The sequence below is a fragment of the Miniopterus schreibersii genome (genome assembly GCF_964146895.1).
Source record: "Miniopterus schreibersii genome assembly, chromosome: X".
NCBI classification, from domain to species: domain Eukaryota; kingdom Metazoa; phylum Chordata; class Mammalia; order Chiroptera; family Miniopteridae; genus Miniopterus; species Miniopterus schreibersii.
This window is the reverse complement of record NC_138104.1, coordinates 28518769-28532375: the sequence shown is the minus strand read 5'-3', so window position 1 is coordinate 28532375 and position 13607 is coordinate 28518769. Positions and strand designations below refer to the sequence as shown.

Genomic DNA, 13607 nt, shown 5'->3' with positions numbered 1-13607 from the left:
AGGTTCAATCCCCAGTCAGGGCAGGTATGGAAGGCAACCATCTATGTTTCTCTCTCACATCAATGTTTCTCTCTCTCTCCATCCACCCATCCCTCCCTTCCTCTCTCTGTCTCTAAAATCAGTAAATAATAAAATTAAATAAATAAACAAAATCACATAGAACCACCAACAAAATTTGCCCATGGTGGGCAAACATCCTCCATTGTTGTACAAACACCAGCATACTCATCTGGCCAAACAGGTCTCACACAGCTCTTCAATGCTATAAAATAATGTTGATATATAACATCTAGAAATTCTGCTATAGTGTTTCTCACTGTAATAAGTAACACATACCAAAACTTTCGGGATTTACACTTAAGGTCCATATTTCTATCTAAAGTTTTTAACAGCTGCAATGTATTCTGCCAAAATTTATTAGTTTATCTATAGGGTATAAACCACAAAACATCAAAATTTGCTTGCTATTTGGCTATTTAAATTTAAAAGCTTATACCACATATTCTTTTATGAAAAATGACAATGATATATTAAATGTATAAAAAGCTATAGGACAATAAATATAATACATCCAATTCTCAACACTAACAAGTTAAATACACACTATATATAAAAATATGAAAAAATATAAATTAAATTTAAAAGTGGTTAACTTTTAAAAGTGGGGCTAGAAAAGGAGCAAAGGGAGAAAATTTAACATTTTGTTCTCTGTACAATTGTCTTTTAATTTATTTATTTATTGAATTTATTGGGGTAACATTGGTTAACAAAATTATACAGGTTTCAGGTATACAATTCTACATCATCTGTATATATTGTATTGTGTGTTTACCACCCAAACTCAAGTCTCTTTCCATCCCCATTTATCCCCATTTACTCTTTTTTACCTCTCTCATTCCCCTTTCCCTCTGGTAGTCACTATATTGTCTGTGTCCATGAGTTTCATTTTTTTCTTTGCTTAATCCCTTCACCCTTCTCACCCAGCCCCCAAATCCCTCCCCTCTGACAGCTGTCAGTCAGTTCTCTGTACCCATCAGTCTGTCTCTACTTTGCTATTTTGTTCATTAGATTCCACATGTAAATGAAATCATATGGTACTTTTTTTCTCTGACTGGCTTATTTCACTTAGCATAACACTCTCTAGGTCCATCCATGCTGTCCCAAAAGGTAAGAGTTCCTTCTTTTTCATGGCTGAGTAGTATTCTGTTGTGTAAACATACCACAGCTTTTTTATTCACTCATCTACTGATGGACACTTGGGCTGCTTCTAAATCTTGGCTATTGTAATTAACACTGCAATGAACATAGTGGTACATATATTCATTCAAATTAGTGTTTCAGGTTTCTTTATATATATTGTCTTATAATTTTTGCAAAAAGCATGTAGGACTTTCTATTCTAAAATCTTTAAAGATACTTATTTTAAAAGTTGTATTGGATATCTTCAATTAAGCTTACATTTCGGTATCACTGTATGGACTAAAAAAAGGCTTACTTTAAAAATTTTAGTGTTCAAGAATAACTATAATTAGGAACATGTCAGAAATGACTCGATGAGCAGTTACAAATGTAGTCTTATAATATATAGTATCTCCTCTGAATTACATTTTAAATTGTTTTAAATTATATGATTTACCTAACTTTGACTCTAAAATCAACAAGGCAAAGAGTTTAAAATGTATTACGGTACTTTGTTTTAGAATTAACTACTATATGCAATGTGAGAACAGTGATAAGATCTTTAACTTACCATTAAAATATTTAATAATAAGTAAATATTATAACTTGGTAACAATATAACTTCCTACAGAGGCAAAGTTTCCTTTAAGAAGACAAGAAACTACTAATTTAGACATTCAAGAATTCCTCAAATTTTAACACTCATTTCTTTCATAGATCAACCTTTAATTCCAGATTTCCCCACTTCTAATAATCAGAGTTTGAAACTGATATTCCAGTTGGGAAATACCAAGGCTGAGTATTTTAACCCAGCCTTTCATTACTGGTGCCCCAGGTCATTTCCTGGAAGCTCAAGAAGTTACTGGTGCCCCATAATTTTTCCTTTAAAATGGTATTGCCTAGATTTATTGCCTTTGACTAATTTCTTTGAGCAAGTTCTTGGTCTCTTTTTCTTTATTAAATGGCATAATATTCCAAGCTCAAAATCACAGCCATTCTTCTCCCCAGCAAATAAGTTTCATGTCCATTCTAGCTTATAATGTTATTTCATATCCATCTCTACCTTTTCATTTCCCATTACACTACCTTAGTTCAGGTCCTCCATGCCTTTGGGCATCATTTAGCTTTATTGATATTTATTGAGGTGAGTTTAAAAGTACTATGGTAGACATTTCAGAACGAGATAAGAAAAAAGAATGAGTACCTATTGAAGGCCTTCCATATGTCAAACAAAGTAACTGTTATATCTTTAGTCCTTAAAATAAATCTGCAAGATAATTGGCATTTCCCACATTGTGAAAGTTAGGAAATTTGGATTCAGGGAAATCAAAATAATTTGTCATATGTATTATTTGGTGGCGCTGGAACTTAAACTTTGTTTTATCTTGAAACATTATCATATGGAAATGATAATGCAAGTACATGGTTCCTAATCTCAAGGAATTTAAAATTTAGTAAGGAAGATGTACATTTAAAAAAACTACTTAGGAGCTAGTTGCAGGCAAGAGGTCATAAGACTTGAACCAGATCAGGGCAGAAAGTGCATGCACACGCTCGCGCGCACACACACACACACAGAAGAGTGAATATAAGAGGCATATTTATCAAAACTAAAGGGTGTTAAAGCCTGACCTTAGAACTTGCTCTTAATACAGTAAGCTTTTAGATCTATTATATTTAACATTAAACAATGTTGTTCCTGATGCAAGAAGTGAAACTTTGACCTTCTGTGCAATAAATTCACCTACAATGACTTGTCAATGGCAAATTCTTTGTGGGTGTAATATAATGAATGTGTTGATGTTTGACTTCAGTGTATCAAAAATTAAAATACACAAAATCTGAAATTAAGAAAGAAGATATCAGAGTGATGATGCACCTAAAAATGTACATTAAAAAGATTTACCTTAATTCTCTTTAAATAGCATACTTACCTCATCAATTCAAATATGACTAAATTTACATTCAAATTTTCAGGAACAAATCACATAAATGTCATTCTTACCAAGAGTTTCACATCAAACTCACATGCATAGCTTTTCAAAATCATACATGCTGAATTAAAATAAAAATATTTATAGGTAGTTCAATCCATCCACAAGTAATTCTGATGACCAACCATGTTGGGAATCACTGCCCTAGAGAATAGGCTCAGATCCTGACACATAATGGCTGTCCAATATCTGTTTAGTGACTCAGCTAATTGATTCAAAGGTGTTGTCACCTAGAATGATATTTATCAAGCCAAATGTGTTTCAGTCTAACCAGAAGATATTTTTTTTTTTAAAGAAGAAGGAAAACAGGAAGAAAAGAAAAAAAAGAAAATAATCTTTGGCACTACCTCAAATCTATTTAAATCTCCAGGATTGAAGCCCAAGAATCTGTTTCTAAATATGGTCTCCAAGTTATCTCTTAAACTGCCAACCTAGTCATCCTCATTCAAACTTCCACCAAGGTAGTTCTAAACCTTGGCTGCACATTAAAATCACTTAGGTTGTTTTTAAAACAAACCAATGTCCAGGCCAATTAACCACAATCTCTGGGAGTGGTTCCCAGTCATCGTTTGTTGTTTTGTTTTTTTATTATTTTATTGTTGACATTACAGATGTCCCCCATTACACTCCCCCCCCCCCCATTTACCCACCTCCGCTCAGTTTCTGCATCCCCTGCCCTCTGGCCACCACCACACTGTTGTCTGTGTCCATGGGCTATGAATATATGTTCTTTGGCTAATCTCTTCATCTTTTTTCATCCAATCCCTCCCACCCTCCACCCCTCTGACATTTGTCAGTCTGTTCCATGTATCCATGCCTTTAGTTCTATTTTGTTCATAAGATTCCACATATTAGTGAGATCATATGGTATTTGTTTTTCTCTGACTCGCTTATTCCACTTAGCATCATACTCTCCAGGTCCATCCATGCTGTCACAAAAGGTAACAGTCCCCTTTTTTAACAGCTGTGTAGTATTCCATTGTGAAGATATACCTCAGCATTTTTATCCACTTCTACTGATGGGCACTTGGGCTGTTTCCAGATCTTGGCTATTGTAAATAATGCTGCTATGAACATAGGGGTGTATATATTCTTTCTGATTGGTATTTCAGGATTCTTAAGATATATTACCAGAAGTGGGATTGCTGGGTCAAAAGGCAGTTCCATTTCTGATTTTTTGAGGAAACACTACCGTTTTCCACAGTGGCTGCACCAGTCTGCATTCCTACCAACAGTGCACGAGGGTTCCTTTTTCTCTACATCCTCACCAGCACTTGTTGTTTGTTGATTTATTGATGGCAGCCACTCTGACAGGTGTGAGGTGATATCCCATTGTGGTTTTAATCTGCATTTCTCTGGCGATTAGTGACATTGAGCATCTTTTCATACGTTTATGGGCCACTAGGATTTTTTCTCCTATTCCTTGCCCTTCCTTGATTTGTTGATGGAGCCCTTCTGACATCTGTGAAGTGATACCTCATTGTGGTTTTAATTATCATTTCTCTGATACTTAGTGGCACTGAGCATTTTTTCATGCCTATTGGCCATCTGTTATGTCCTTTTGGAGAAGTGTCTATTAAGGTCCTTTGCCCATTTTTTAATTGGATTGTCTTCCTGGTGTTGAGTTGTATTTGTTGTTTTTAAAGTTTTCCAGGTGATTCTGTTGCACAGTGAAGGTTGAGAAGCACTAGTATATTTTTAGTAGTCAAATTTTCATGTGTTTTTGTTGAATTGTAATCTGATTTCCTAGAGTAGGGGGTCTCAAGCTTTAGTGTGCATCAGAATCACCTGGAGAGCATGTTAAAAGACATTGTTGGACCCCACCCCCAGAATTTCTAATTCAGTAGTTCTGTGATGGAGGCCCAAGGACACACATTTTTTAAAAGTTCTCTGGTGATGCTGATGCTGCTGATCCAAGGAAACACACATTAGTAACCACTGTCTTAAAGCTTCCACTGGTCCCAGTTCTATTCCTTGAATCATGGTAAATATAATCCCTCTTCTAATATGGCAATCCTGAAATGTTTTAAGAGAACCATTACATCTTTATTCCTTCCCTCCCTCTTTAGCCTTTTTGTGAACTGATGCCAGTTACATCATGCATCATGATTTTGAGTCCTTACTAGTTTGCCTAAATCCCTGCCATTCATAAAGTGTAACATAAACACAATCACTCTAATGGGAGCATGCAGGAGGCAGCTGATCCATGTTGCACTCTCACATAGATGTTTCTCTCTCCCTCTCCCTTCCTCTCTCTAAAAATCAATAAACTATTTTTTTTTTAAATTAAGGTTTTATGTAAATGGAATAAAGACTTAAATGTAAGACTCGAAACCATAAAGATCCTAGAAGAAAACACAAGCAGTAAAATCTCTGACATTTCTCTATGCAATATTTTTTCTGATATATATCTCTCTGGGCAAGGGAGACAAAAGGAACTATATACAAATGGGACTACATCAAACTAAAAAGTTTTTGCACAGCAAAGGAAAGCATAAACAAAATGAAAATACAACCTACTGGATGAGAGAAGATATTCATTAATCATGTAAAGGGTTAATATCCAAAATTTATAAAGAATTCATACTACTCAATAGCAAAACCCCCAAACAATCCAATTAAAAAATGGGCAGAGAGCTCAGGCCGGTTGGCTCAGTTGGTTGAAGCATCATCCTGTACACCAAAAGGTTGCGGGTTCAATTCTTGGACAGGGCACATATCTAGGCTGTGGGTTTGTTCCTTGGTCCGGGCACATGTAGGAGGCAGCTGATCAACATTTCTCTCTCACATCAATGCCTCTCTCTCTCTCTCTCCCCCCTCTCTAAAATCAATAAAAACATATCCTCGGATGAGGATTTTAAAAAAAATGGGCAGAGGACCTGAAGAGACACTTCTCCAAACAGGACATATAGATGGCCCATAGACATATGAAAAGATGCTCAATGTCACTACTTGTCAGAGAAATGCAAATTAAAACTGCAATGAGATATCACCTCACACCTGTCAGAATGACTATCATCAATAAATCCACAAATAATAAGTGCTGTCTACGACGTGGAGAAAAGTCAACGCTCACCCTAGTGCACAGTTGATGGAAATGCAGATTGGTGCAACCACTATGGAAAACAGTATGGAGTTTCCCCCCAAAATTAAAAATGAACCTGCCTCGTGACCCAGGGATTCCACTTCTGGGGATTTATCTGAAGAAACCCAAAACACTAATTTGAAAGAATATATGCACCCCTATGTTCATAGCAGCATTATTTACAATAGACAAGATATGGAAGCCACCCAAGTGCCCATAAGTGGTACATACACATAATGAAATATTACTCAGCCATTAAGAGAATTGAATCTTACCGCCTGTGACATCATGGATGGACCTAGAGGGTATTATGCTAAGTGAAATAAGTCAGAAAAACAAATATCATATGATTACACTTACCTCTGGAATCTAAAGAACAAAATAAATAAACAAAATTGAAACACATTCATAGACATAGAGAGTAGATTGGTGGTTGTCAGAGAGGAGAGGGTCTGGGGGACTTGGTGAAAGAGGAAAAGGGATTAAGAAGTAGAAATTGGTAGTTACAAAATAGTCACAGGGATGTAAAATACAACATAGGGAATATAGTCAATAATGTTGTGATGACTTTGTGGGTGCTGGAAATATTAGGGACAACACTTTGTGAAGTGTATGACTGTCTGGCCACTGAGATGTATACCTGAAACCAATAGTGTTGAAAATGAACTGTAATTTAAAAAAATTTTTTAATTAAAATTTAAAAAAATATTTAAATAATTTTTTTTAAAAAAAAGCCATATAGCTTAAGATAGCTTCACCATCCCATTTTTTGGTGGTCACATCATATGTTGACTCATGCTATGCTAACTTTTTACTAAAATATAAGCTTTTTTTTTCACCTAAGCTAGTTAAACTAGGTCCCTCCAGGACATAGTTATATAGTTAGAAACTTTTCAGACCTAATATAAACATGTATTTTTCCCACTTAACATTTACCTTGTTAGATTCTACCAATCATTCCAGCCTCTCAAGATCTTTTAAATTCTAGATCTGTCAACAGAAGGTGTGTGCAAGGTGGCTTTTTACTGAGAACAATTATATATGATGGGGTATTATTTTTCAGAGGCCACTCCACACTGTCAAAATTCTCCTCAAGCTACATTTACCCTAAATTTAACATAATTGTAATGATTTATACTTTCTAATGGTGATACCTGAGGCTTGAATAGGTCAAGCAATTTGCCCAAAGTCACACAGCTAGTACTCATCTGAGCCAGGATTCAAATCTGTCTGCCCAAGATTTCCCTGAGAGCTGCTTCTTAAAGAGGGAAAAGTCGGAGAGAAACAAGATGGTGGCGTAGGTAGCAGCTGCACCCACCGCCTCCCGCAACCACATCAAAATTACAACTAAAATACAGAACAACCATCACTCAGAACCTCCTGAAATCTAGCTGAACAGAAGTCTTACAACCAGGGAACTGAAGAAGCACCAAGACTGGTAGGAGGGGCGGAGACACAGGCGGATCAGGCCTGAATCGCAGAGATGCGGCCAGGGCCCACACCTGGTGCCACGGTTTAAACCCAGGAGGGACATCTCAACGGTGGAGGTTTCCTAGAGGAGTGAGGGGTCCAGCCCCACATCGGGCCCCCAGCCCAGGGCCCCAGGGCCGGGAAGAGAACTCCGCACAACTTCAGGCTATAAAAACCAGCGGGGTCTGTCACTGAGGGACTCGGAAGCAGTGGGAGCCCCAGGCTTTCCTTTCAAAGGGCCCTTACACGGATTCAAATGCACTCCTGAGCTCTAGCACTGGACAGCAGCTTGAAAGGAACCTAGGACATTTGGGGAGGAACTAACTTGCCTGAAATTGGGGTGAGAGGTGGAGGGACAGCTTTCTCCCAGACAAAAGAGCTGGCAGAGGCCATTGCTCCTTTGGTAAGCCCTCCCCCAACACAGCTGACAGGCAGGCACCATATTTGATTCGCCAGCATCTGACTCACACCTTTCGCACCACCCTGGTGACTCCGGGAGATCCTGCCTCTCCCTGCTTACAAGCTAACCCAAGCCATTTCCAGTGGCTTTTCTATGCAAGTGGCCTCTCAAACCCCATGCTTAGGACTTTCCTAAAATCTGTCAAAAAAGCAGCAGCATACCCCATAGGGCTTGATAAGTGGCCCCAGGCCTGGCACTAGTGGCAGCCTGCATTGGTTCATAGCTTGTCCTCTCCTGGACACCTCCAAGCCCAGCACAAGTAGCAGCCAACTACGATTTGCTGTGTAGCTCATGCTGGGTGGTCCTGGGCAAGGTACTGGCAGAGGCTGACTTTGCACCTCCCAGGAGGCCCCAGAGACAGTGTACCTGGTGGTAAGACTCAACCATGTTGGATTACAACCCTACCACATCCACGAGTGACAAACTCAAGGGGCCCACTTGGTGAACATCAAAGCTCCACAAAGAAAATCCTGCTCCATAGGGGTGTCTCCAGCACAGCAGCTCTTTGGCTGTAGCTGCAGGTGGTCCTTACAGCCGAATGGCCTGGGGGTCAATTCCTCCCAGTGACGCCAACAGCAACCAAGGATCAACTACAACAGGACAGTGCACACAGCCCACACAGGGGAGCACCTAGAACGCCCAGCTCAGGTGACTGGGGACGGTGAGTCACTGGTTCCTACAGGACACCTACTACACAAAGCCCTCTACAAACTCCAGGAGACACAGCAGATCTACCTAATACATAGAAACAAACACCTGGAAGCAGCCAAAATGTGGAGGCAAAGAAACATGTCACAAAGGAAAGAACAGAAGAAATCTCCAGAAAAGGAGCTAAATGAAACAGAACCAAGCAAGCTAACAAATATAGAATTCAGAATTTTGGTTATAAGGATGCTCAAGGATATTAGTAAGACTACTACGAAAACAAGTGAGACCATCAATGACCTAATAAAATACCTACCAGAAATGAAGGCTACACGAACTGAAATGAATAATTTACAGGGAATCAACAGTAGAGTTGAGGACACTGAGAATCAAATCAGCAATTTGGAACACGAGGAAACAAAAATCACCCAACCAGAAGAGCAAAAAGAAAAAAGAATCCAGAAATATAAAGATAGTATGAGAAATCTCTAGGACAACTTCAAGAGGCCCAACATTCGTATTATTGGGATGCCAGAAGGAGAAGAAAGAGAGCAAGGAATTGAAAACCTATTTGAAAAAATAATGACAGAAAACTTCCCCTACCTGGGAAAAGAAATAAACTTACAAGTCCAGGAAGCACAGAGAGTCCCAAACAAGAGGAACCCAAAGAGGCCCACAGCAAGACACATCAGAATTAAAATGCCAAAGATTAAAGACAAAGAGAGAATCTTAAAAGCAGCAAGAGAAAAGCAATTAGTTACCTACAAGGGAGCACCCATATGACTGTCACCTGATTTCTCAACAGAAACCTTGCAGGCCAGAAGGGAGTGGCAAGAAATATTCAAAGTGATGAAAAGCAAGAACTTACAACCAAGATTACTCTACCCAGCAAAGCCATCATTTAGGACTGAAGGTCAGGTAAAGAGCTTCATGGACAAGGAAAAGCTAAAGAAGTTCATCACCACCAGACCAGTACTACATGAAATGTTGAAGGGTCTTCTTTAAGAAGAAGCTAATGAGCCCAGCTGAGCGTGGCTCAGTGGTTGAGCTTCCACTTAGGATCCAGGAGATCGAGGTTCAATTCCCGGTCAGGGCCCATGCCTGGGTTGCCAGCTCAACCCCCAGTAGGGGGCATGCAGGAGGCAGCTGATCAATGACTCTCATCATTGATGTTTCTATCCCTCTCTCCCTCTTCCTTCCTCTCTCTGAAATTAACAAAGATATATTTTTAAAAAGAAGCTAATGAACGAAAGAATCTGATAAACTAAGTGGATCCAGAGACATTGACGCATGCAACAGATGATCATATTTCAGACGGAAGAAGGAAGAGGGGTGGAGGGTGGGAGGAGATTAACCAAAGAAGTTATATGCATATATGCATAACCCATGGACATGGACAATGACGGGGTGAAGGCCTGGGGAGGGGATGGGAGCAAGGTGGAGGGGGTCAATTGGGGGGGGGGGGAACGGGACACCTGTAGTGCTTTCAACAATAAAGATAAATTTTAAAAAATAAATTGAAATTTTAAATTTAAATATAAAAATAATAAAAGGTTTAAATGAAAAATAAATAAAAATGCAAAAGTCTTGTATGAAAAACTTCCTCTCTAGGTTTGGCACATGTAAGAAACATATGTCTGCTTCACAAGAGATGCTAAATAAGACCCCACTCTACCCCCATTACCACTATTTGGGACATGATGTTTGGACTCCCAGAAATAAATAGCCTAGAGCCAATTCTCAAAGTGGGAGAGGAAACTGGTGATAGTACAGGTGTTTTTCAGGCTGTCTCAGGGGGAAGGCCTTTAGTCATTATAGTGTCAAAAAGAAAAAAAAATATTATTTTGGTTATAATTTAGGTATAAGTACTTTAGTTTTCTTCCTCAACAATGAATACCAAATTCATGGCAAATGGCTCTGCATCTTTCAGTCTAATTTAGTTAGAAGTTAAAGAGCTAGGGTTAAAATATCTAAATAGATTACACATTAGAATAGTCATGGGGATGCAAAGTACAATATAGAGTCCTGGTCGGAGTGGCTTAGTGGTTAGAGGGTCGGCCCGCACACTGAAGGGTCTCAGATTTGATTCCCGATCGAGGGCATGTACCTGGGTTGCAGATTCAATCCCTGGCCCCTGCGCACAGGTGGCAATCAATCGATGTCTCTCTCACATCTATGCTTTTCTTTCTCTCCCTCCCTCCTTTCCTCCCTCATCCTCCCTCTCTCCCTTCCACTCTAAAAAAAAATCAATGGAAAAAATATCCTTGGGTGAGGATTAAAAAAAAAAAAAAAGTACAGCATAGGAACTATAGTCAATAATATTGTAATAACTATGTATTGTGTCAGGGGATACTAAACTTATTGGGGAATCACTTCATAATTATATAAATGTCTAACCACTATGCTGTACACCTGAAACTAATATAGAATAATATTAAAGGTCAACTGTTATTGAAAATAAGTTAAGAGAGAAATACAAAAAATAATATCTAATGACAAATTATTGAATGCTGTGAAGTGTGACTTCATCTCTCATCTGCAGTAAATGAACTTCTTTGAACATGGCACGTTGTTTTACTATTCTTAGCATAGCACTTCTTAATTGCTCTTCATTCCCTTACATATTTGAATTTTGTATGCTATCATGAACTTGGAAAAAAGATATGGACAGGGAGCAAGATTTTATAATCAGAATCAAAGCCCAGTTTAGTGCAGCTTGGTAGTGGTATCTTAATACAACAGTGACCTTTCAAATATGGATTAGGAAAAAATGTCTCTGAAACACACAGGAGTTTCTGATGCTGATACTATTACTTTCTGTTTTAACATAAAACAAAACCAGTGGGGAATAAGAAAGTGCTGTCAAAAACTAGGTTCAAAAGGGGAAAAGAACTTAAGTCTGATAATGGAATAAGGACTTAAACTAATAGGATCTGAAAAAGATAAAATAAAACCAGTATTTAATTCATGGTCTTATGATCTGTGGTCACAATAAATTGTGCTTTTTAAGGTTGTCAAATGTTAACAAATTAAATATAACATATATTTTTAAAAATTTTAAAGGTTTTAAATTTATTTTTAGAGAGAGAGGAAGGGAGAGGGAGAGAGAAAAACATGGATGTGAGATCGAAACATTGATCGGGTGCCTCCTGCATGCCCCCTACCAAAGATCAAGCAGCCACCCAGGCATGTGCCCTGAGCAGGAATTGAACTGGCAACCTTTGGGTGCACACCCCAGCCCAACCAATTGAGCTACACTGGCCAGGGCTTAAGTATAACTTTTAAATATCTGTTGTTTTCTACTAATTAGACACATCAGAAAGTTCTTTAGAGTGGAGGAATATGGTCATATAACAAAACTATGATCTACAAGTACAGAGTTTCAGTTTTGGACGAAAACTTTCTGGAGATGAATAGTGGTGATGGTTGGTCCATAACATGAATGTAATTAATGCTGAATTGAATTACTGAACTGCACACTTAAAAATGCTTAAAATGGTAATTATTGTTATGTATATTCTACCACAGTTAAAAATATACTGGGGGGGAAAACCCACAAAAGCACCCTCTTTTCCCTGAACCACTGCATGAAGGGCAGTGGCCCACATCAATCCATCACACAGAGGAAACTGCATGAACAAATAATAAACCTTTGTTTTGCTACCATGACATAGCCATCCTCTGTTGAATAACATTTTTAAGGGTTTCTGCAAACAAAAAAACTGGTTTGCAAGGGAAGGCAGAGGTGGGTAGGTGGGGAGAGATTAACCAAGAATTTATATGCATATATGCATAACCCATGGACACAGATAATAGTGTGGTGAAGGCCTGGGGTGAGGGGATGGGTGTGGGGTAGAAGGGGCCAATGGGGGAAAAAGGGGGACATTTGTAATACTTTCAACAATAAAGATAAATTTTAAAAATTATAAATGGGATCTGATAAGTTCATGTATTCAACTCTCCTACAATCTGATTATATTTATATATGGCTTTAGCCTTTGGTAAGAGAATGAATCAACCAATTTTCTATTAATGAAATTGTTTAAATTCTTTATTTCCTTCCTATGAGGAATGTTTACATGACTTGAGAAAATAAAACTTTCATAATAATTTGAAATGGGGGGAAATTATGACCTATAGAACTAGGTAGCAGGAAAAAAAATAAGCTTTTGATTTGGTCAAACAGATTGAAATCCTATCTTGATCCATAATTATATAACCCTCAGCAAATTTAATCACTGTGAGTCAGTTTTTTCATCTAAAGAGTACAGGAATACAATGACTGTCCCAGGATATGATGACTATTAAATAAAACTTTATAAAATGATTAACTCATGTAGGCACTTGGTAAAGTATGCTTGGTATGACTCCAGAAGCTTTGAAATTTTTAGTTAATATTATATATAATCATTTTATTTCAGATCAGAATACCTTAGAGATCATCTAGTCCAGAGTGTCTTGATCTCAGTACTACTGTTACTTTGGGCCAAATAATTTGTTTTTGTGAGGGGCTATTCTATGCATTATAGGATGTTTAGCAGAATCCACAGCCTCTACTAACTAGAAGGTCATAGCATTCCAGAGGTATGACAACCAAGCATATCTCTAGACACTGCCACATGTCCCTTGTGAAGCAAAATTGCCTCCATTTTATAAATGATTAAGCCTAATGTCCTATTTCAAAATGAGGAAGCTAAGGCCCAGAGAGCTTATTGGAAATAAAGGTGTGGGGAAGCTAAAATTTAAAATATATGATCCTGTATTCAGGTGGATT

At 38.1% G+C, this 13607-nt stretch overlaps 1 protein-coding gene across 7 annotated transcripts in view; it reads right to left on the bottom strand.

The window, feature by feature from the left end:
• ZMAT1 (zinc finger matrin-type 1) overlaps positions 1–13607 on the bottom strand; it is a gene marked incomplete at its 5' end in the record, with an annotated part of 37425 nt that overhangs the window by 19648 nt on the left and 4170 nt on the right. The window lies entirely within an intron of this gene.